The 25,572-nt window shown below is 44.6% G+C and overlaps 1 long non-coding RNA gene across 5 annotated transcripts in view; it reads left to right on the plus strand.

The window, feature by feature from the left end:
* LOC148401316 (uncharacterized) overlaps positions 1–25,572 on the plus strand; it is a 58,891-nt gene that overhangs the window by 31,421 nt on the left and 1,898 nt on the right. For 2 of the 5 annotated variants that reach the window (XR_015857202.1, XR_015857203.1), the window contains 2 exons: positions 12,317–12,413; positions 12,929–13,348. This is a non-coding gene — a long non-coding RNA (uncharacterized LOC148401316). Of the gene's footprint in view, positions 1–12,316; positions 12,428–12,928; positions 13,349–25,572 lie in introns of those variants that run through there. The other 3 variants (XR_015857204.1, XR_015857205.1, XR_015857201.1) reach the window with 3 other exon arrangements.

The following is a 25,572-nucleotide window of genomic DNA, read 5'->3' on the forward strand; positions in this document are numbered from 1 at the left end:
CTTGTTTCTTTCTCTTAGGAGGACTTCTTTTTCCACATGATCACATGATGTGGAAATGACAATCGGACACATCCATGGTTCACATCCGCCAGATCCAAGTTGGAGTGATTGTGTGATGGCTGTTATGACCTTTGGTTCCATCTCCTGTGAGCAGATCTGCATATATTTTTCCATATCTAGTGGCATCCTTGATAGGGCATCCGCATCTCGGTTCACTTTCCCTGGGCGCTATTTAATTTTGAAGTTGAAGTCTGCAAGCTCTGCAATCCACCGGTGTGTTGTAGCATTGAGCTTGGCTGTTGTTTGGACATAGGTCAATGGATTGTTATCCGTGTACACTGTGAAGGAAGGTGCATAATAAAAATATTCCCTAAATTGCTCACAAATTGCCCACTTCATGGCCAAGAATACTAGCTTTCCAGAATGCAGGTGGTAATTTATTTCTGGAGCAGTTAGCGTTCTTGATCCATAACCGATGACAATGAGCTTGCCTTGTTGTCTTTGGCACAGTACTGCACCAAGCCCTTCTTGAGACACATCGCAGTGAAGCACGAATGGCTGTTCAAAATCAGGGTACCCCAGTAGTGGTGGGTTGATTAGGTACTCTATAATTTGGCCAAGCACTTCCTGGTGTTCAGTCCACTGAATTTTTTGGCTTGAGGGAAGCTGATCTGACTCCTTGAGTTTTGTCCTTCCTGTACTTACACTTGACTTCTCTATCCTGCCATTACAGTGTTTCTCTGTGCATAACAGCCTGTACAAGGGTTTTGCGATACGGGAGAAATTTGGAATATATGGTTGATAGTAGGAGAGGAATCCCAACATCTTCCTAAGTTCTCCCACTGTCCCGGGGTTGCAATGTTTCAAGGCTTGTACTGGTGCTATTTCGGCAGGATCCATGCAGTAGCCATCTTTGGTTACAATCTTCCCCAAAAAGTTCACCCTATCTTTGAAGATTTCACATTTTTTTGGTGTCAGTTTTACGCCATGCTTCTGATAGCGACATAGGACCTCCCTCATATCCAACAGGTGATCTTCAAATGATTTGCTATGGACGAGATTGTCATCAAGATATGGCTGCGGAGGTTCATCTCTCCCCCCCTCCGTGAGTCTTCACCTTATCGTGGTGGAGGGGTTTGCATGCCCCTATGATCCTAGGAGCCATGTTGTCGGGGGCTTCATGCCCCTGGTAGGGTCACCCATGGCAAACGGGCCCTAGGTGAGGGGCCAGACAAAGCACGGCTCACAAAACCTCTTATGACGATTAAGAAAATTGGATCTAGTTTTCCCTCGCCCGGACGTGGGTCACCGGGGCCCCCCTCTGGAGCCAGGCCTGGAGGCGGGGCACGAAGGCTAGCGTCTGGTGGCCGGGCCTTCGCCCATGGGGCCCGGCCGGGCACAGCCCGAAAAGGAAACGTGGGTCCCCCTTCCCACGGGCTCACCACCTGTGGGAGGGGTCAAAGGAGTCGGATGCAGTGTAAGCTGGGCGGCGGCCAAAGGCAGGGACCTTGGCGGTCTGATCCTCGGCTGCAGAAGCTGGCGCTTGGGACATGGAATGTCACCTCTCTGGCTGGAAAGGAGCCCGAGCTGCTGTGCGAGGCAGAAAAGTTCCGACTAGACATAGTCGGACTTACCTCCACGCACAGTTTGGGTTCCGGTACAAGCCCTTTCGAGAGGGGCTGGACTCTCTTCCACTCTGGAGTTGCCCACGGTGAGAGGCGTCGAGCAGGTGTGGGTATACTTATTGCCCCCCGGCTGGGCGCCTGCACATTGGGGTTCACCCTGCCTTCGGGTGGGGGGACGGGTCCTGACTGTTATTTGTGTCTATGCACCAAACGGCAGCTCAGAGTACCCACCCTTTTTGGAGTCCCTGGAGGAAGTGCTGGAGAGCGCTCCTTCTGGGGACTCCATCGTTCTACTGGGTGACTTCAATGCTCACGTGGGTAATGACAGTGAGATTGGAATATTTGGAAGGGCGTGATTGGGAGGAACGGCCCCCCTGATCTGAACCCGAGCGGTGTTCTACTATTGGACTTCTGTGCTAGACACGGATTTTCTATAATGAACACCATGTTCAAACATAAGGGTGTCCATGAGTGCACTTGGCACCAGGACACCCTAGGCCGCAGTTCGATGATCGACTTTGTAGTCGTGTCATCGGATTTGCGGCCGCGTGTTTTGGACACTCGAGCGAAGAGAGGGGCGGAGCTGTCAACTGATCACCACCTGGTGGTGGGTTGGCTCCGATAGTGGGGGAAGATGCCGGTCCGACCTGGCAGACCCAAACGCACTGTGAGGGTCTGCTGGGAACGTCTGGCAGAAACGCCTGTCAGGAAGAGCTTCAACTCCCACCTCCGGCAGAGCTTTTCCCACGTCCCGGGGGAGGCAGGGGACATTGAGTCCGAGTGCTGGAGAGGAGGGTCCGTCGGGAGGTCGAACCTCAGATTCAGGAGGAGCAGTGTGGCTTTTGTACTGGCCGTGGAACAGTGGACCAGCTCTACACCCTCCTTAGGATCCTCGAGGGTGCATGGAAGTTCGTCCAACCAGTCCACATGTGTTTTGTGGACTTGGAGAAGGCGTTCCACCGTGTCCCTCGGGAGGTTCTGTGGAGGGTGCTTCGGGAGTACGGGGTGCCGAGCCAACTGATAATCACCGATGCCAGAGTTTGGTCCGCATTTCCGGCAGTAAGTCGGATTAGTTCCCAGTGAGGGTTGGACTCCGCCAAGGCTGCCCTTTGTCTGGTTACAATCTCTAGGCGCAGCCGAGGCGTTGAGGGGGTACGGTTAGGGGACCTCAGCATTGCGTCTCTGCTTTTTGCAGACGACGTGGTGCTGTTGGCTTCTTCAGGCCGTGATCTCCAGCTCTCACTGGAGCGGTTCGCAGCCGAGTGTGAAGCGGTCGGGATGAGGGTCAGCACCTCCAAATCCGAGTCCATGGTCCTCGGTCGGAAAAAGGGTGGAATGCCCTCTCCATATCGGGGATGAGATCCTGCCCCAAGTGGAGGAGTTTAAGTATCTTGGGGTCTTTTTCACGAGTGAGGGGAAGATGGAGCACGAGATCGACAGGCAGATCGGTGCAGCGTCGGCAGTAATGCGGACTCTGTACCGGTCCGTCGTGGTAAAGAGAGAGCTGAGCCAAAAGGCAAAGCTCTCAATTTACCGGTCGATTTACGGTCCTACCCTCACCTATGGTCACGAGCTATGGGTCGTGACCGAAAGGACGAGATCCCAGATACAAGCGGCTGAAATGAGTTTTCTCCGCAGGATGTCCGCGCTCTCCCTTAGAGAGAGGGTGACAAGCTCAATCATCCGGGAGAGACTCGGAGTAGAGTCGCTACTTCTCCACGTTGAGAGGAGCCAGATGAGGTGGCTCCGGCATTTCATCAGGATGCCTCCTGGACGCCTCCCTGGGGAGGTGTTCCGGGCATGTCCCACCGGTAGGAGACCCCGGGGACGACCCAGGACGCGCTGGAGAGACTATATCTCTCAGCTGGCCTTGGAAAGCCTTGGGATCCCCCAGGATGAGCTGGATGAATTGGCTGGGGAGAGGGAAGTCTGGGAGTCCGTCCTGAAGCTGCTGCCCCTGCGACACGGAGGGGTAAGTGGAAGAGGATGGATGGATGGATGGATGGATGGATGGATGGATGGATGGATGGATGGATGGATGGATGGATGGATGGATGGATCATAGTTATAAAAACCTTTCTCATTACCACTCATCAAAAATGTCTCGTTATGTCTACTTTATTGATTTGGTGTGAAGGTATAATTATATGCTTAAACTGTTTCTTTTATTGATTTAATATGTGAATGTACTTGTCTGCTTATGTACTTTATTCAATGAGGTTTGAGCATATCTGTTTTTGTAGCTAGGCAGGACTTTTTGTATTTAAACCCCATTCCTTCACCACCATGGGCCCCACAATGTGCCTATACCCTTTTGCCAGTTTGCCTGTATGCCCCTATGAGCCACAGTGTCTGTTACTTTTTTGCCAATAATTCAGTAAAATATTCAAAACTGAACCACGTCTGTCCTCCTGTGTTCTGACCGACACCCGGGGGCGAAAAGCGCATAACCATCCGAACCAACCCCCTATACCATTGACTGGATGGCCGAATTTGGTTCTAAATTTTGACCGGGGGGCCGAATCAGGAGCAGATGGATGCAGTGTTTGTGTGAAGTAATAGAAATGACATGTAAAGGTAATTGCATAAAAGGTTTGTACTTTTAGTAGGTTGTAAAGCATGGATATTCAAAAAAAGTTTTTTGAAAACAAATGGATTTATTAACAGCATTAAAAAATATTACACCAAAAAACTACTATCAGTGATTCTCATTAAATACAACACTGTTATTATGAGTAATAGTTTCCATCACTTCAAGGCCTGCAGGTCAGATTCATGAAATATCATCTTGAAGAATTCTCATTGGTTATTGGCTAATGGATGCATACCACAACCCTCGTCAGTTTGTTGCAGTATAGCTTCTATTTTATGCGCCTTCTAATCCGGTGCGCCCCATACAGTCAAACCTTTGTTTTCCACCATAATCCGTTCCAGAAGGCGGTTCAAGAAGTGGATCGTTCGAATTCTGAATCTGTTTTCCCATTACAAATAATGGAAAAAAAAAATCCGTTCCAAGACTAAAAAAAAACGCCTTTTTTAAGCATGTTATTTTTTGTCCGATCGCGCAACTGAACGCGCAACCGTAGCGCGCCGCTGACCGCGCAACTGCACCGCGCTGGTCGCATTATTGTGACAGAGCCGTCGCTGAAATTCAGAAAATATTTTTGAAGTCCTGATGTACTTCCAAAATTTTAGTGGACCTCGGTGCGCAGGGAGCTTAATTTGGTCCGATCGCCCAACCGCAGCGCACCTGGCGCACCTGGTGCTCACTGTCGCATTGCTTCAAGAGCGTCTTTTTGTTTTAGGATGGCTTTACTGCTCCCACTTGCTTTCTTTGGAGGCATGATTAGGGGTTAATACAATCCTCAAAGTAACAAAAATACAATAACAACGGAGTCAGTCGGCATCCGGGCCGCGCGGTCGGGTTTTCTCGGGTCCTCTCGGCTCATGTCGCAAGGTTCGACCTCCGAAATTTGTTCGACAACCGAAGCAAAAACATCTCGAATTTTTCGTTCGAATTCCGATTCGTTCGAAAACCGAAGTTTGACTATATATGAAATACAGTGGAGCATTGGTTTTTCAAACGTCCCAGTTCTCGAACAAATCGGTATTCGAACAAAAAATTCGGGATTTTTTTGCTTCGGATGTCGGACGAAACTCTGTTGTCGAACCTCGCGAGATGAGCTGAGAGGACCCGCATGCCAACTGACTCGTTATTACATTCTCGTTACTCTGAAGATTGCATCAACTCTAATCATGCCTCCAAAGGAAGCAAGTGGGAGCAGTAAAGCCATCCTAAAACACAGAGACACTCTTAAAGCAATGCGACAGTGAGCGCCCGGCGCGCTGCGGTTGCGTGATCGGACCAAATTAAGCTCCCTGCTCACTGAGGTCCACTTAAATTTTGGAAAGTACATCAGGACTTTAAAAATATTTTCTAAATTTTAGCGACGGCTCTGTCACAATAATGCGACCAGCGCGGTGCAGTTGCGCATTCGGCGGCGCACTACGGTTGCGCGTTCGGCGGTGCGCTGCAGTTGCGCGATCAGACAAAATTAAGCTCCCTTCACGCTGAGGTCCACTTAAATTTTGGAAAGAACATCAGGACATTAAAAATATTTTCTAAATTTCAGCGACGTCTCTGACCAGCGCGGTGCAGTTGCGCGTTCGGCAGTGCACTGCAGTTGTGCGATTGGACAAAAATGCGCAAATGAAAAAATGCTTAAAAAAGGTTTTTTGGTTTTTTTTTTTATTTCCATTATTTGTAATGGGAAACATGGTTCGGAATTCGAACGATTCCCTTCTCGAACAGCCTTCGAGAACGGATTGTGGTCGAAAACCGAGGCTCCACTGTGATTTCTAAAATAAAAAATTCAATGAGGGTGCGCCTTATAATCCAGTGCGCTTTATGGTGCTTTATATTAGTCGTGCAGGGTGACTGGAATGGAAAGATAGGAAAGGATGCCTTCAACGACTGGAAAAGTACATGTGGACCCTACTGTAATGACATCTCAAATGACAGAGGGCTGCGGCTTCTTGAATTTGCCAGCTTGAATGAACTTAAAATCATGAACACTCTGGGGCCACACAAGAAATCAAGAAGAATGACCTGGCTCAGCCCAGGAGGACTTTACCAAAGCCAAATTGACTATATCATGATCCAACAACGCTTCAAATCTAGTGTAAACATCGCAAGGACAAGAACATTCCCAGGAGCAGATATTGGAAGTGACCACAGCCTCGTAATGATGACCTTTTCCCTACGTCTGAAAAAGATCCAGAAAGCTGGGGGCACCAGACTAAAATTCAATCTAGAAAAGCTGAAAGTTCCTACCATTTTGGAATCCTTCAAGGCCAACATCGGAGGAAAATTTGCACCACTACTCGCATTGAATGAAGATGTAGATGTAGAATCTTTAACACACTCCTTTACCTCAGCCATCACTGAAACAGCTAGCGACATTATCGGAAAACACCGCCCGAAGAAGAAACCATGGATAACTGACGAAATATTGGAGCTATGTGATAAACGCAGAGAGCTGAGATGGAAAAAGAACACAACAGAGGGCCTGACACAATACAGAAAGACCAACCTACGAGTTAAAAAAGAAATAAACCAAGCGAGAGAAGCGTGGATTGGAGATCAGTGCAAAGATATTGAAGACAGCCTACTCAAAAACAACAGTAAAAAGGCCTTCCAGACAATCAAAGACCTCACCTCCACAAAGCGATCAAGGACCACAATAATACAAGACTCCAAAGGGAATTGCTTAACCGAAGAAGCACAAGTGAGAAAGAGATGGACAGAATACTGCTCCGAACTATACACACATAAAATAAAAGGCAACCCAAAAGTCCTTACTGCCCCTGCAGCAACAAACAATCACAAGGACCCTATACTGCGAGAAGAAATAGTTTCAGCAGTACAGTCACTAAAACCAGGAAAATCACCAGGCGTGGATAACATCACAGCGGAACTGATCAAGGCGGGGGGTGACCCGATCATTGATGCACTTTTACTTATCTGCAATAAAATCTGGACAACAGGCGAGTGGCCAACATCATGGACACAATCACTTATTATCACCCTTCTCAAAAAAGGCAACGTCCAGCTCTGCCAAAACTACCGCACTATCAGCCTCATCAGCCATCCCAGTAAGGTAATGCTAAAAGTTATATTAAGAAGACTAATGCCCCAAGCCGAAAAGATAATAGCAGAAGAACAGGCTGGATTCAGACCAGGTCGCAGCACCACAGAACAAATATTCAATCTTCGGATACTGTGCGAAAAGTACCAGCAACACCAACAGGATCTCTACCACGTATTCATCGACTTTAAGAAGGCATTCGACCGCGTGTGGCATGAAGCGCTTTGGGCAACCATGAAACTCTATAACATCAATGAGAATATAATTGCAGTAATTGAGAACTTATACAAGACAGCCACAAGTGCGGTATACCTACAAAACAACATAGGAGAGTGGTTTAGGACAACAATAGGAGTGCGTCAAGGTTGCTTGCTATCCCCCATGCTCTTCAACATCTTCCTTGAAAGAATAATGTCAGAGGCCCTTGAACAACATGAAGGCTCAGTAAGCATTGGAGGCAGAAAGATCACCAATCTCCGCTTTGCGGATGATATTGATGGTCTTGCCGGCGACGAACAAGAACTAGTCGACCTGATCCACCGATTAGAAGAGACAGCCACAGACTATGGCATGGAGATAAGTGCAGAAAAAACAAAACTAATGACTAACAACCCCAACGGATTCACCGGAGACATCAAGATTAACAACCAGACCCTAGAGGTAGTCAACAACTTTAAATACCTAGGTGCTGTGGTCTCAGATGAAGGATCTAAACCCGAAATACTTGCCAGGATTGCCCAAACTACAAATGCAATGACCAAGCTGAAGACCATCTGGAACAACAAAAATATCTCTACCAGCTCCAAGATCAGACTAATGCGCTCCCTAGTAATCTCAATCTTTCTATATGCTTGTGAATCCTGGACCCTAACAGCAGACACTGAAAAGCGAATCAAGGCACTGGAAATGCGATGCTACAGAAGACTCTTTGGAATATCTTACAAAGACCACATCACAAACGAAGAGGTAAAATCACGTGTAAAGAGTGCAATCGGACCATACGTCGACCTACTAACGACAGTCAAAAGGCGGAAACTGGAATGGTACGGCCATGTCACAAGATCAACAGGACTTGCCAAGGAGATCCTGCAAGGCACGGTGAACGGAGGCAGAAAGAGAGGGAGACAGAAAAAGAGATGGGAGGACAACATAAAGGATTGGACAGGCCTAAAAACATACGAGTTATTGAGAACAGCGGAGAACAGAGAGGAATGGAGAAAACCGACTGTCAAATCCTCAGCGGTGCCCCAACGGACAAAGGTCTAAGGGATTGGAAGTGGAAGTGGAAGTTATGGTGGGAAAAATACAGTAAATAAAGTAATAAAGAAATCCATTGTATTGTTGTTCTCCCATTTTTGCTGGTGTATCATGGTCTGGAGTAAAATTTATGGTGGTAATTCTTAGGATAGAGCCGAGGTGTCGGTCTTTTAGCCTAGATCTGTGACGGGCTTTGTTGACGTTCATGTGGCTTACACACGTAGGTCGAGCCTTTTTTTAAACACTTGGCACTGTCCACCTTTCTTTTCCTCGAGCCACTCATTTTAATGGAAGGATTCCAGGGGAAGGTTTGTGGGTGGCATTAGCGTAAAAACCTCAGCACGCGAATTACGAGAATGCTGACGTCACAGGCCACACTCGAAATCTGGCATTGATGGAAATAGAGCGCGGAGTGCGCCGGGTCCATACTACTTAGTACGTACACGCACTTGTGAGTGTGCACCGAGCTTTCTGACACGGCTTCCGGGAGTAAATACGCGGGCGGGCGCTTCCCCATCTATTGGGGCAACATAGTAATTGCAGAGAAAATGACCAAAAAAAAAGTTTAATAATTCAATTTATTCAGTTGTACTAAGTTCATCTTGTTTTTCCTTGTTTTAATCACTTCACTGGTTTCTTTTATATCAAACAAATTGTTTTAGGTTCTTTACCTGACATGTTTCGGCGGTTTCTTCCGCCTTCATCAGAGTGTCACAGATGTGATAGTGACGCGTCTTTATCAGCTGATGGATGATGGATGAAGGCGTGGCTCACCTGTCAGACTTGACAGGTGAGTCACGACCTCTGCTGTCCATTCACCTCTCCAGAATGCTGTTCCAGGTTGTAGAGAGCATATAGGCTCCCTCATCCCTGTTGATGGTCCTCGGGCCCCGCTTGCGGATCTCAATGGCCTCCCTGATACAACGCTGATGTTTATTTTCTTCAGTGCGGATGACTCTGGCCTTTTCCCAGTCCATGATGTGGTTTTCTCTTTTACAGTGATCGGTTATGGCTGACTTGTAGTGCTCCTGTTCTGCTTGTAGTTTTATTGCTCTTGTTTGTCTTGTTGCCGTCTCCTTCTCACACTCCTTCTTGTGTTCTATTTTTCTTGTGATGAAGTTCCTCCCTGTCTCCCTGATGTATGATTTATTGCATGATTTGCATGGAATTTCGTATATGGAATTGCATTTGTTTCCCGGGTTGACTTTGTCTTTTGGGTGGACCAGTATTTGACGGCTGAAGATGACAAGATGAACTTAGTACAATTATTACGAAGAAGTTATGGAGAGAACTGCGTCAAGGAATTTCGCCTCCTCGAAAAGCTGACGAAAAAACGAGCCCGCTACGTCAATAAGACCAAGGAAATCATTGTTGACTTCCGGAAGGGTCACACGACACACCTGCCGCTGATCATCGACGGTGCTGTGGTGGAGAGGGTGAGCTGCACCAAGTTCCTGGGGGTGCACATCAGTGAGGACCTCTCCTGGTCCGCAAACACCTCGTCACTGGCAAAGAAAGCTCAGCGCCGCCTGTACTTCCTGCGGAAGCTCAGGCGTGCATGTGCTCCTCAGGCAGTCCTGTCTACATTCTACCGTGGCACCATTGAGAGCGTCCTCACCAGTTGCATCGCTGTCTGGGGTGGTAACTGCACTGAACAGAACTTGAAGGCCCTGCAGCGCATAGTGAATACGGCTGGTAAGATTATTGGTGCTTCGCTCCCCTCCCTGAAGGACATTTACACCTCCCATCTCACTCGCAACGCAACCTCGATTGCGAGAGATGTGAGTCACCCGGCTCACTCTTTGTTTGACCTTCTGCCCTCTGGGAAGAGGTACAGGAGCCTGCGCTCCCGCACCACCAGACTCGCCAACAGCTTCTTTTTCCAGGCTGTTAGGGCCCTGAACTCGCTACCCCCTTCTGCGTAGCGTGCGGCACTGTTGCGCTATTTTCTGGAATGTCTGCTGTACGCGCACTTGCTCCTTTTTTTTTTTTTTTTTTTTTTTGCTCCTCTTATTTATTTATTTGTTGTTATTTATTCATTATTTATTCAGCACGCTTTTGTTATACTTGTTTACTTGTTTGTCTGTTGTGGGCCATGTCTTGTCACCGTGGGATGGGGGGAACGAAATTTCGGTTTCTTTGTGTGTCTTTGGCATGTGGAGAAATTGACAATAAAGCTGACTTTGACTTTGACTTCACGGTGATGGTTAATGCAGTTATTGCAATTTTGTTGTTTTATCACAGTAGATTGGTTTATTTACATTTCAAAAACCTGAAGCCATTCATTTACAAATTTAAATGTTCAAATATTAAGATGTGATAGACAGTTTTTGCATGATTTGAATAAGGCAAAATAACATGCTTTTTCTCTCGAATATATTGTTATAATCATTTGTTTCAGAGGCAATCATTTTCTGTATAAAAATTAAATTTGGTGTTCAAAAAGTATTTTTTCAAACTTGAGTCTTGGAAAAGAGGGGGTCGTCTTATAATCAGGGTCGTCTTATATTCGGGCCAATACGGTATATCACAATCTATGATCCCAAAAGGCTCTACTATCGATTCAAATTCTTTTTGCAACATTACTCATAGTGGATGACAGATAGCTTGATTAGAAAAAAGTGCACATTTCAATTGTGAAAGATTTAAGATTCATTCTCCAAAGATGTCGGCAGTGCCAGTTGATTTACACAAAGCAAGATTCTTGATGCTGCTGTAATACTCAACTTGCATGTTGAAAAAACAGCATAATGAAATTTGCTTGGATTAAAAATTGACAAGAGTTGATAAGAAAATCTTTGATCCTGGCTTATACTTGTACTGCAAATATGGCAATATCAATACCCCCAACCCTAGATGTTTGTGTATTCCTCTATTTGATATTTGAAATGACAGCTGCTCTTCTCCTTTACAACCGAGGCAGGTGCCGTGATGGGAATGCGAATGTATGTGCATAAATATTGGTATTTGACCAAATCTCATTCATATAAAATGGCCCACCTGAATGAGAATGGTGCTTCGCAGGGTCGTATGCTCTTACAATTTTAATGTGAATTCAGGCTTGAGGAAGATGAGAGAAGGGGGGGTGGGGGGGTCGTCATCTGAAATGGAAGCGTTCATCTTTCCTTTCTGTTGGTCAGCAAATCCGCTCAAAGGGAAGGAAACAGCCTGGTGAAAAAAATGGAGACGAGGCTGATCTTGAAAAAATCATTTTATTGCAGATCAGCCTATTTCACCTTTGCTCTGCTACAAGTGGATATGCCAGGCTTGGGTTTATTGCATTTATCAGCTGTGACTTGGATGGCTGATTTTTTTTTGTGTGCTGGTGGCTCCATACTTCTGCTTTTCTTCTGCTCAGAAGAAAATCTCTTGGTTTTGGGAAAGTAATTTTCAAATGAAATTTTGCCAGGTAAAGAAAGTGCATATGTCATCACGGACATTGTTTTTTTTTGTTTGTTTTTTACTCCTCCAGTATTTACTTGGATTACATGCAGTGGACACCAAATTGCAAGTTCACTTTCAACAGGTTGCATGTGCTGTTGTCAGGCAGGTTGCATGTAATCTATTAAGATTTTGATCTTTCACTAAGAGCCCATATAGCAGGTGCTAAATTACATGTTCACTCACTCTTGCCCGACTATTTAATTTGGATACAGACGATGAGGTTTTTGTGTATTAATATTGATTAATAATGTGAGTACATTACAGTACATGATTAAATTGTAGAATAAATAACTGAGCTCACTGCCTTGCTCATTTTTTTTTTTTTTTTTTTTTTTACCGTAGGGCATGGCACCTATAATGTGGTGCGTCCTATGTGTGGATGAAGTACAGAAAAGCCCCCGGAATTGACTCTGCGCCTTTTAACCGGAAGCGCCTTATGGTGCGGAAAATACGGTAACCCATTTTTGGGGTTTTTTTATTCAACAAAATGCCTGCTTTGGAAGTTGGGTCAAATTGACACAACTTCCTGGGTTGCTCCAATTTTTAACACAAATTGAGGAAAATTGCATTCCGCAGTGAAAGATATTTAGTGTTTACTTTTGTTTCTGGCATTTTAAAAATGTTCGCCACTCTGCCTCATTGGGACTTTGTTTGGCTCTGACCTGTGATGACTCCTGCGTGGTCCAAGTTTCCACACTAAAAAAGAAAATCAGCCATCGCAATTTGTCTCAGGTTTGAGAAGTGCATGTGCTAAATTCATCTATTCGCAATATACTCCTCTCAGAATACACATAATTAAGTGCCCAACAAGAACAATCAGGATTGCGCCCGTTTTTTACAAACCTTGAGCAAATTAAGCCCAAAGTGTGTCCTTTCATTGTCATCTGTTAGTGTGTCAGTGAAAAAAACAACTTCTGAAAGAGCCTCGTTTGCTGGTGTTGTCAATGGCAACAGGGCCACGGTGAGGATTAAGTGGACAACAGACAGCTTTCAGCTGACTGATGCTTTGTCCAGGTCTTCGTCAACAGGCTGGATGGAGACTTTCAAAAAGACACCCCGGCGAGCCCTGTCCCGTTCTGCTGCTTCTATTTCTATCAAAACCGGGTATGAGTTGGACCTCTCAGTAAAGATTTGATCATGAATGGAGAATAGCTCTTTGCTCCCCACCAACCTCTGCCTCTTGGGAGAGAAAGTAGACCAACAACAATTATTGCAATCTGTGACTTTTGTTGGAGGAAAAGATTACTTTGGTTTTGGTTTACTGCTTCTATAATTTCAAGCCGAGGAAATGTTACATCAAATATTTGGCCTCTTTACAACTACGACAACATAGTAAATTAGACATTATTTTATATTAAATGTGTCTTGAATGCAGGACCTGTTCCATTATGCTCCTTCACACAGGAAATTACAAAACTCCCTACTAAAAGTGTCCTACTATTCTGTCATTTGACATATTGTTCATGCAACAATATGCCTCATGCCACACGCGCACCACACACACGCACAATTTTTAATCTAGTTGAAAATGAGAGAGATAATTGTCATTTGATCAGTATTTATATATAATGTTTTATTTTTTTCATTCATTTTCGAGAGTCTCAGCCATGTGGGAGACACCCTGAACTGGTCACAGGGCACACAGACAACCATTTACACACAAAATCACACCTACGGACAATTTGGAGTGGTCAGTCGGCCTACCATGCATGTTTTTGGTAGGGGAGGATACTGGAGCACCCAGAGGAAACTCACACAGGCACAGGTAGAACATACAAACTCCACAAAGGAATACCGGAGACAAAATCGAACCCTACACATCTGAACTGTAAGGCAGACATGGTAAACTGTGCACCACCGTGCTGCCTGGGATGAAAATCAGCACCTTCAAATCTGAGACCATGGTCCTCAGTCTGAAAGTAGTGGAATGCCCTCTCCAGGTCAGGGAAGAGCTATGTATATAAGCATCTTGGGGTCTTGTTAATCACTGAGGGCAGGATGGAGCGGGAGATCGACAGGCGGATCAGTGCAGCGTCTGCTGTGATGCGGACTCTGTACTGGTCTGTCAAGGTGAAGGGGCTGAGCTGAAAGGCAAAGCTCTCCAGTTACCAGTATATCTACCTTCCTACCCTCACATGGTCACAAGCAGTGGGTCATGACCAAAAGAACAAGACCCCAGATACAAGCAGTCGTAATGTGTTTCCTCCAAAACGTGTCTGGGCTCTCCCTTAGAGATCATCTAGAAGAGACTCTGAGTCGAGCAGCTGCTCCTCTGCATTGACAGGAGGCAAATGAGATGGCTTGGGCATTTTATTAGGATGCTCCCTGCATGCCCCACGGGTGAGGTGTTCCAGGCATGTTCCACTGGAAGGAGGCCGTGGGACAACCCAGGACACACTGGCAAGACCATGTCTTCCGGCTGGCCTGGGAATGCTTTGCGATCCCTCTGGAAGAAGTGCCTGGGGAGAGAAAAGATTGGGATTGTTTTTCATGGAGGGGTGTCAGTCATTTTTGTTACAGACTACCTTATACTTAGCGTTTCCTTCGAAGAGCCTTTATGACTGTGGACCCATATATTATGAATCTTTGATGACCTCATATTACATATATACATAACACACTGACACATAATCAGTTTTTAAATCAGAGGTGAGCAATAACTGTTCAAAGGTTAACAATTTTAAGAGGGGGCTTGGAAAAAAATGCTTGCAACGTCAATGTTTGGAAACATTTGTTATTTTGATATTGTGGTAAGAAAATGAAGTTGGTGCACATATAATTTGCTTTGGCAGGTCACATAAAATGTAAGTATGGCAACTTGTGTGCTAATGGTTTTTAGTCCCATGGGAAAGTGCATCAAGATGAGCGTGCACTTCTCAGGCAGTCAGGAATATCTGCTTAGATGAAAAGTGTGCAAGGCCAAACTCATCAATGAAGACTGACATCCAAATAGGATAATATTTCACATTGTGTATAATGTAGTGCATAAAGATTGGTCATCCAGTGACTTAATTGCAGATATGTTTAACTTTAAATGATTTACCGAAATGATGAACACACAGACGCATTTATCGACGGACCTGGTCGCACTGACTGCATGCAAAGCATTACTCAAGTAAGCAAGTTTGCAAATTTATTTGACCCACTTTCACCATCAACGAAAAACATGCCTCAGCAAGCAAGGCTCCATTTTGCATATTTATGGATTTTTTAAATCACCTTTCCTTTGTAGGGCTGTTATGTGTTCCATATACAAATACATATACTATATCAAGGACTTTTTTTCTACTTGAATGTTGTTCTTTCAGATTTTTGGCTAAAGTTGGAATATTCAAAACACTAAATTCATTTTAATTTCCTGATAGTAAAAAGAGTTCAATCTTCATTTTAAATTAAGCATCGTAGAAAGATAACGTTTCCAAGAATCCGCAGTAGACTCAACCTAGATTGGATACAAATTTCATTGTATTAACGTTAAGTGACTGCACCAAGGACTCGGGCAGTCACTTGTTTTTAAAGAAAATATCTTGAATTTGAATCAGGGATTAGATTCTTACCCATACCCAGGAAGTAGTGGTCTTGTTTTTGTCATGAATCGGAATGGAGCAGGGCGACCAAATGCAGCTTGGATCAGGGTTTATTTAGGGGAAAGGGAAGAGGAACGGAGCATCCAGGGAAACAGACAGGAACTAGCAAACTAATGACATGACTGAATGACTAACAGACTTGAAAACGACAGGAACCAAAAGATATGAAGACATCAAACGATAACAATGACCCGACGGGGCGTGAGGGGCAGACATGACTTATACACACACACGACAGGTAACAAGAGGCAGGTGAGAATAATCAAACTAATCATGGGCACACAGGAGGGGAGGGGCGAGCACACAGACAGAAACCATGACAACAGACACATAGTGGAACGGCTGGGGACGAGACGTGACAGTTTTGGGTATAGATAACCCCTCTTGCCTCAACACAAAGAGTCAAATGCATGATGATTGCGATATAAAACAGATTTTAGTTTTGAATTCTCCTGTCTGCGCTGTGACCTCCATGGAGCAGTTTTCATTCCCTCAGACCGCATGCTGGCATGTTCAGTTTTTTGAGTGCCAAATGTCACATGTCCCTCAGCAGATTAACAACATGCATGGACGTGACCATGGAGTACTCACGCCTGGATACTATAAAACAGAATGTTTTTACAGTCAAGTTGATCTCTGGTGAGGAGGTTTAAGTATGTCATTTCAGGCAAGCCATCACCAAAGTCTGATGTTTTTCAGCAACTTTTGAAATCTACAAGTGTCTTATCTCCCCAGAGTGGGAAATCTAATGTGTCTGTTAAATTTTGTGGATGACCTCATCACTGTGTGCGAGTGTGTGTGTGTGTGTGTGTGTGTGTGTGTGTGTGTGTGTGTGTGTGTGTGTGTGTGTGTGTGTGTGTGTGTGTGTGTGTGTGTGTGTGTGTGTGTGTGTGTGTGTGTGTGTGTGTATACATATGCCACAGGGGTTTAACCCTGCTACATTGATCCCGGACTGCTCAGGGCTGCCGCCTAATTCTCCAATTTTCAGCTGTTAGAGATAGAATTGGAATAATATACAGCTGAACCTCCCTGCCGAGTAATCCTGTAGCCCCCTCTACCCCCTTTCTCAACTGACTTTTCAGGGCAACTGGGGCGGGGAGTAGAGTTTCTCTCTGACCCTAATCTGGACCAAAACTCATGCGCTTGCTCCTCAACTCTAATGAAATGATGTGGTCACCCTTGTGCGCCTGGAACTGATTATAACCACCAACACACACGCAAACAGTGCATAACAATTAGGAACTCACACTCTCCTTCTTTCTTTTAGCTCTTCAGAAGAAGCCTGGCACAAGTGTGGGGAATAATTCTTGACAGTCTATTGAGAAAGATAATTTGTGTTTAGATGTTTAGTTTGTCTAAAGCAATGTGCTTTTCCACAGTCCTGGAAAAATTAGTCCTTGGTGGTCACTCCAGGTATAGTCAGTTTCCCAAGCACTAAATACGATATCGATCAACTTTTGGGGCCCAGATGTAAACTGTCAAATCCACTCAATGAAGGATAGCACCAAATGGTGTCTTTTCTCATATTCGTATCAACTCCATTAGTCTTTAAAGTCATTAAAATGTCACGTCTCCATTCTCCTTTTGGGCTGATTGCCCCATGAATGGGCGTTTTGCCACAAACTGGCACCTGCTAGTCCCATGTTGCGGTCCCGTGTTGTTTTGGGACGTGTTGTTGCGTCCCCACTCTTGCTCCTCCCTGCCAGTGCTCCTCCCAGTCGAGCAATCACTGTCACATGTCTCCAATTGTTAACCAGTGTATTTAAACCTTGCCTGCGTGTCACTCCCTGTCGGATCATCTGTTTATGTCCTACTGTCCATTCTAACCTGTCAAAGTTAGTACCTGTTCCTGTTTTCTGTTTCCTGGTCCGAGTAAACGTTTGTTGCCTTGCTCGTTGACTGTGTGGGGTTTCTGCACCCGTGGTCCAAGAGGACTTCTGTTCCCTCACCTGCTGTCCGTGAGGACTTCTGACCACCCTGTAAACCTGCTCTCTACTTCCTTTTCCCCTCAAATAAACATTGGTCTGAGCTGCATTTGATCGCCCTGCTCCGTACGGAGAAATGCACAGCCTAACCAGAACACAGTTCACTTCTTCAAAAAAGTCAATGAAGTACAGCAGGGGTTTTAAACTGTTTTTGTCCAAGGGACCACCATTATAACTAAGAAGCAACTCGGGGACCATTGCTTTGGCGGAATATTACTTTTGTTTTGCACCAAAAAAAGCTATAAAGCACAGGTGTCAAACTCAAGGCCCGGGGACCAGATAGGGCCCGCCACATCAATTTATGTAGCCCGCGAAGACAAATTGTGCATCAAATTCGTGTCATTACTAGAATTGCAAATTGTCTTCACTTTTAATAATGTATATTTTTTAAATATTTGACCAGTTCTTACTCGTCTGATTTGAAAACGAGTTATTTGTCAGTTTGTCTTGCAGCTTTTACTGTATATAATATGAGGTGCTCATACATTTATTTGGGTTGGCAGTCATAATGGCCCTCCGAAACAAGCTATTACTACAATGCGGCCCGCGAAAAAAATGGGTTTTACACCCCTGCGATGCAGGCTATTTATTTGCATCTGTTGGTCTACTTTGGGAATCTCAGCATTCGCTTTAAAGATATCTGGCGCCATCTAGCGTTGCGAATGGGTCTAATGTCTAGACCCCGAATGTAAGACAACCCCCACTTTTTCAGTCTTATTTCAATGCAAAAAACACCGTCTTATATTCGGGCCAATACGGTACATTTAGGTCCATAGCAATGTAGGAAGAGCCTGTTGCACACGAGGCGGCCGCTCGAATGAATAAATAAGAGCGATGAATAAATAATAAATAAACAAATAACATAATAAATAAGAGGAGCAAAAATGGAGCAAGTGAGCATACAGCACACAGTCAGAATATAGTGCAAAAGTACAGGACGTTACGCAGGAGGGGGGAGAGAGTTCAGGATCCTAACAGCCTGGAGTATGAAGCTGTTGGTGAGTCTGGTGGTGTGGGAGCGCAGGCTCCTGTACCTCTTCCCAGAGGGCAGACGATCAAACAAAGAGTGAGCGGGGTGACTCACATCACACACAATCGTGGTTGCCTTGCGGGTGAGATGGGAGGTGTAGATGTCCTTCAGGGAGGGGAGTGAAGCACCAATAAATATAAATAAATAAATATAAACTGACGTTTGATTAAGAGAATATTTCTTTAAAAGATATTTTTAAAAGAAACACTCAAATCGAGAGTATTATTAAAATTGTATTATTATTTTTTTCACATTATTAAATAAAAGCACCAGGCTTGTGCGTTGAAAGGGTTAAGTGGCCTACATACAGTAAGCCAAAGGAATATGTTTCTTGGAATATCGAGAAATGCAAGGCTTCAGTTTACCAAAAACATGAAGCTCCTTAACAGATTGTATCACACCCCATCAATGTTGCAAAAGAAAAACTGCTTGAAGGATGACAGCAAAATGCAAGTGCTGGTAAAGGAACTCTCCTCAATTTGTCGGCCTGTAACAAAAACTAAAATAGTTGGTTGGGCATAATAAAGCAACTTACGATTAACACTAATACAGTAACAGCCATTTCACTTACCATTTTATATCATTTTTTAATGTTGTATTTTTTACATTGTTTAGCTCACTCATGAAGTGCACTATATAAATAAAGCTGTCTTTCCTTGTCCCATTGAATTATTTCTTGCTTAATTTGACAATCGATTTGTTAATTTAAAATGTCAATCCATTTTATGACGCACCTCTATGCTGTAGGCATTTGAATCGGGCTGGGTTTATTCTGGGTTTGATGTGTCCAATATATGCGCCACATGCACAGATCTGCTACAAAAACTGACAAGTGTAATTCGATGTTTTTTTATGAGTGCTGCCTGCATGAGGGAAAATACAAATTATGCTTTTACTTCAATTCATAAAGCCTTGCTTTTCTCATCATAATACAGCTTCATAACAAGTAGTCTACCCAAACCGTAATCTTTAATTTTTTGCATATTTTCACGCTGCAAAAACACGATTAAGAGATCAGGGAGCTTTATTAAACTGAAAAAATGCACAATGTGTGTCCTTGAAAATGTGAAGGTATACAGTATCTCAGTTGCATTCTTTTAAATGAAAAGCACACATGTATGTCCTCTGTATGTCTGAGCTAGTGTTGGGAAGGTAGGGATCAAGGTCATGAGGAGTGACACCTGTCAAATTCACTCATGTGACTTGGAGGCGAGTGTATGTAGCCGCACCTGGTTGACTATTTTTCGTCTGTCTCATTTTCCTCAAATTTGACTGGTCTTGTGTCCTGATGCCCTGAGGTCATTGTACTAGTGCTGGGCTCAGCAAGCTGCCCGCGTTCACACACTGCTGCCTCAGCACCAATAAAGCAATGGAGTGACAGAGTTCTCTGACAGAATTCTCTTCAATATCTCAATTCAAAACTCAACGATAGCTTTACCTAACCCTGCATGGCGACACCATGACCAAATTGACTGAGGGTTCCATGGATTCATCCAAATTTAGGGTCTCCACTCTTTCTAGGCTGCATGTGCAGACTAGTGATGTGATCACGCTGTGCAAAGACTGTACATGTAAATATATACGTACAGTATATAAAATGTGTGTATGTATGAAAGTATGGTGTGTATATTTTTGTTTTTATTTGCCCCTCAGTCTGTATAGAACAATCCTGTAAGTGCTGGGTCAACAAAGAAATCTAAACCTCAACAGGCAAAGGAATGGGGCAGCTCAAAAATAATAATAAAGCATATATCTCTTGCATTAGGCTAAATCCTAAACTATAAATCCTGCCAATGAAATATTACACATCTTAGCGCCAGATTGGCGAGGGAGTTAGGTGACAACCCAACTGAAATTTGCTGCACCGACTGAACAGATCTGAGGTGGGCCACCTCCTCACAGGTGCTGCCATGATGACTGAGGGTGTCTTCCTGCAGAGCTTCTTCTGATTAGATAGACATCTACACGACTTGATCTTGTTATTTCGAATGACATTAGATGTTAGGATTTTTCAGATTATCCTTATCGTATGATTATGTTGGCATGCAACCGGTAATAAATAAGATAGCTGTCCCATCCGACACAAGGTCGTAAAACACCCCCTGATATGTTTTGACTAGAGCACAAGGGCTTCCTATTCAGCCTACTCTTCCCCCCACTCTGTTTCTCTTAATAAATATGTCCTTGCAGTTGGGAGAGTTTAGACCTCCATTCGAACATCGCTGCACACACAGCGACGAATGGACTTCCACCTGCAGGTGTCTAAAATGACTTACTTGTCTCCCGTGTGGTTCTTGCAAAATAAGTTTGAGTGAGCAAATCTCTAACATTATATGTTAAATGTAAAATTTCAGGTAAAGGATAGGTTGCTCCACCCCAAAACTTGTCTTATTCCTTTTTGTGCTGCCAACTCCAGAACAATTATACCAGTATTAACAAAGTCAAAGTCAGCTTTATTGTCAATTTCTCCACATGCCAAAGACACACAAAGAAACCGAAATTTCGTTCCCCCCTATCCCACGGTGACAAGACATGGCTCACAACAGACAAACAAGTACACAAGTATAACAAAAGCGTGCTGAATAAATAATGAATAAATAACACAACAATAAATAAATAAATAAATAAATAAGAGGAGCAGGAAAAAAAAAAAAAAAAAGGAGCAAGTGCGCGTACGGCAGACATTCCCGAAAATAGCGCAACAGTGCCGCACGCTACGCAGAAGGGGGTAGCGAGTTCAGGGCCCTAACAGCCTGGAGAAAGAAGCTGTTGGCGAGTCTGGTGGTGCGGGAGCGCAGGCTCCTGTACCTCTTCCCAGAGGGCAGAAGGTCAAACAAAGAGTGAGCCGGGTGACTCACATCTCTGGCAATCGAGGTTGCCTTGCGGGCGAGATGGGAGGTGTAAATGTCCTTCAGGGAGGGGAGCGAAGCACCAATAATCTTACCAGCCGTATTCATTATGCGCTGCAGGGCCTTCAAGTTCTGTTCAGTGCAGTTACCACCCCAGACAGCGATGCAACTGGTGAGGACGCTCTCAATGGTGCCACGGTAGAATGTCGACAGGACTGCCTGAGGAGCACATGCACGCCTGAGCTTCCGCAGGAAGTACAGGCGGCGCTGAGCTTTCTTTGCCAGTGACGAGGTGTTAGCGGACCAGGAGAGGTCCTCACTGATGTGCACCCCCAGGAACTTGGTGCAGCTCACCCTCTCCACCACAGCACCGTCGATGATCAGCGGCAGGTGTGTTGTGTGACCCTTCCGGAAGTCAACAATGATTTCCTTGGTCTTATTGACGTTCAGCAGGAGGTTGTTGTCCCTGCACCACGTGGTCAGAAGGTCAACTTCCGACCTGTACCGAGTCTCGTCGCCCTTCGTGATAAGACCCACCAGAGTCGTGTCGTCAGCAAACTTCACTATGCGGTTGTCGCTGTAGGTCGCAGTGCAGTCATGCGTCAGCAGGGTGAAGAGCAATGGACTGAGCACGCAGCCCTGGGGGGCCCCCGTGCTCAGCGTGATGCTGGCGGAGATTTTGTCGCCAACACGCACCACCTGAGGCCTCTGACAGAGGAAGTCCAGTACCCAGTTGCAGAGGGAGGTACTGAGGCCCAGCTCGTTGAGTTTGCAGATGAGACGCTGCGGCACAATGGTGTTGAAGGCAGAGCTGAAGTCCACAAACAGCAACCTCACAGATGAGTCCTTTCTCTCCAGGTGGGTGAGGGCCGAGTGGAGGGCAGAGCAGATGGCATCCTCAGAGGACTGCTTGGCACGGTACGCAAACTGGAAAGGGTCAATGGTGGGGGGGAGAACGGACTTGATGTGCTCCATGACCAGCCGCTCAAAGCACTTCATGATGATGGGCGTCAGTGCCACAGGGCGGTAGTCATTGACAACAGTAATACATTTTTAAATATCAAAGGACTGAATTTATTTTATTTAGTATTTTCAAAGATAGCAGTTAGAGAAACAACAATTTTATGTTACATTAATACATTTTTAATGAGAATTAAAATATCCCACATGGTTGCCATCATGCATAGGATTCATACGTTCAAGATCATGGTGTCTTCTGCCTGTCATTGGGACATACTATATTTGGGTTGGTCTCAGTGTTTTTGATCCATGTCCCAGTTTGCACATCATCATCCAGGAACGAATCTACACTACCATGTCTAAGAATGTTATTTAAAAAAAAAAGGGACTAGACAAAAACATGAAAAAAAAAACACACTTCCATTTGATTTCGGTGGCATGTGCAAATGTGAAGATGTGTTATAACCAGGCAGTGTCTTGAAAGCTGAACCATCCAATTTTAATAATGGTGACGCAGATGTCTGAGACGCCTCCGAAGATATGGCCTCTGTCAACTGCAGCGGCTTCAAATACTGCAGACACAAAATTGCCACACAGTCCAGATTTGAGAAAATGTGAAGAATGTAATTGTGAAATTCACACTTCATTTCACAAGGGCTGGGAATTGAAAACCGGTTCTTGTTGAGAACCAGTTCCCACGTTACCATGTCCTTGGAATTGTTTGCTATTTTGCTAACAATTCCCTTAGTGATTCCAGTCAAAACGAATTACGTTACGCACGCTATGCAACATGCGTAGCGACGTAAACAATGATGGCACCTGTGAGGCAGAAGCACTCCAAAGATACATTTCGCTAAGACGGATGAGAATAGAGCGATGTGGAATACAGTCAAACCTCGGTTTTCGAACGTCCTGGTTCTCGAACAAATCGGAATTCGAACGAAAAATTCGCGATTTTTTTGCTTCGGTTGTCGCACAAAATTTGGAGGTCGAACGTCGCGAGATGAGCCCGAGAAGACCCGAGAAAACCCGACCGCGCGGCCCGGATGCCGACTGACTCCGTTCGTTATTGTATTTTCGTTACTTTGAGGATTGTACTAACCCTTAATCATGCCTCCAAAGAAAGCAAGTGGGAGCAGTAAAGCCATCCTAAAACACAAAGACGCTCTTAAAGCAATGCGACAATGAGCGCCCGGCGCGCTGCGGTTGCGCGATCAGACAAAATTAAGCTTCCTGCTCACTGAGGTCCACTTAAATTTTGGAAAGTACATCAGGACTTTAAAAACATTTTCTAAAATTCAGCGACGGCTCTGTCACAATAATGCGACCAGCACGGTGCAGTTGCGCGGTCGGCGGCGCTCTAGGGTTGCGCGTTCGGCGGTGCGCTGCAGTTGCCCGATCGGACAAAAATGCGCAAATGAAAAAATGGTTGAAAAGGGCGTTTTCTTTTTATTGTCTTCGAACGGATTCATTTTTTCCCCCATTATTTGTAATGGGAAAAATAGATTCAGAATTCGACCGATTCACTTCTCGAATCGCCTTCTGGAACAGATTGTGGTCGAAAACCGAGGTTTGACTGTACTTGCAATGTTGAAATCTCAACAAAGGGAGGAAAAACCTGTACCATGCAAAAGTCTTTGTACACGCAACATGCCATTAGTTTAACGCAGTGGTCCCCAACCACCGGGCCGCGGACCGATACCGGTCCGTGGGTCACTTGGTACCAGACTGCCAAGCCGCACAGGGAAAAAAAAAAAAAGTTTTTTTTAATCGACGATCAATTAATTCAGGTCAAGACGCCCGTCCCGGTCACGTGACATGTTTCCCAGTCAAGCCCGCAAAGCTAGCAAAAAATGAGTAAGAATTTATTTTGAAAAATATGTAAAAAAAATTCTCTCCCAATTACATGCGTCGGTTCAGGTCATGACGCTCGTCTCGGTAACGTGACATGTCACGTCAGTCGAGCCCGCGAAGCAAGCAAAAATGAGCAAGAAACTGAGATGTTTGGAAAGCTTCTTCGGAAAGGGAAAAAAGCCCAATGAGGAAACGGAAGAAGAGGCTACGACTTCTAAGAAAAGCAAAGCTGCAGTTAAAAGAAAATTTCTGGAGTCCTACTTAAAATATGGATTTATCGCCAAAGATGACTCTGACGCGCCAAGCCCACTCTGCATAATATGTGGCGACAGGCTAGCTAACGAGGTAAAGAAGCCTTCAAAACTGCTTCGGCACATGGAGACCAAGCATCCTGTCATTGTCTCCGATTACGCCTAGATGGGACCGGCTCGTTTCTGAGAAACAAGCTCAGTGCTCCCACTAATTCAACGGTGAGTTTTATTTTTAATGTCGTTTATACTTGTTTTTATGCCAGTCGTATCATTTTATTTCATCGTATTTATATATTTATTATAAATGTAATATTTATTTATATAAATGTATTATTTATGTATTTATATAAAGGCCGGTCCGCAAAAATATTTCTGACACGTAACCGGTCCGTGGCGCAAAAAAGGTTGGGGACCACTGGTTTAACGGACTTTCACGTGTTTGATTCGCTGCGGAGGGTCAGTCAACAACCTGGCACCAGCGGCGACATTAGCCTGAGCCCGACGTGCAGTTTTACTGCAGGTAACTAACTAACTAACTAACTAACTAACTAACTAACTAACTAACTAACTAACTAACTAACTAACTAACTAACTAACTAACTAACCAACCAACCAACCAACCAACTAACTAACTATCACTACTAGCTCCTTTTCTATAATTGTAAAATATGTCAGGCAAATCATGTTTCATTTTAGATGACGAGAGACAACGCCTGACTGGTTCAGACGCCAGCAGTATTGTACCTCTTAACTTAGCTTAACCGTTCACAGAGGCAGGGAGGTGCAGTGACAAAGTTTGTAGTTAAAGGCTTGCACCCATTTGCAAGAAGAAGATTTTTGGTAGGTGGTGATTTCTATTGTAAGAGAATGTTTGCATTCTTCACTCTTGGGTTTGTAATGTCATATTTACACAAAGTTACAATATATAAAACAAAATGATCATAATCATGAAGCTTAGGCTTCTGCCTACTCCTTTTCCGACAGTGATGTATATTGTTTGTTGTTTGTTGTTTGTTTGTTTGTATTGTTCTTTTTTCTTTAAATCATGTTAGAAATAAAGATTCATTTATTCATTCTTTCAT

This window comes from Syngnathus floridae, chromosome 2, assembly GCF_059516105.1.
Source record: "Syngnathus floridae isolate MCC-2025c chromosome 2, RoL_Sflo_1.0, whole genome shotgun sequence".
NCBI classification, from domain to species: Eukaryota; Metazoa; Chordata; class Actinopteri; order Syngnathiformes; family Syngnathidae; genus Syngnathus; species Syngnathus floridae.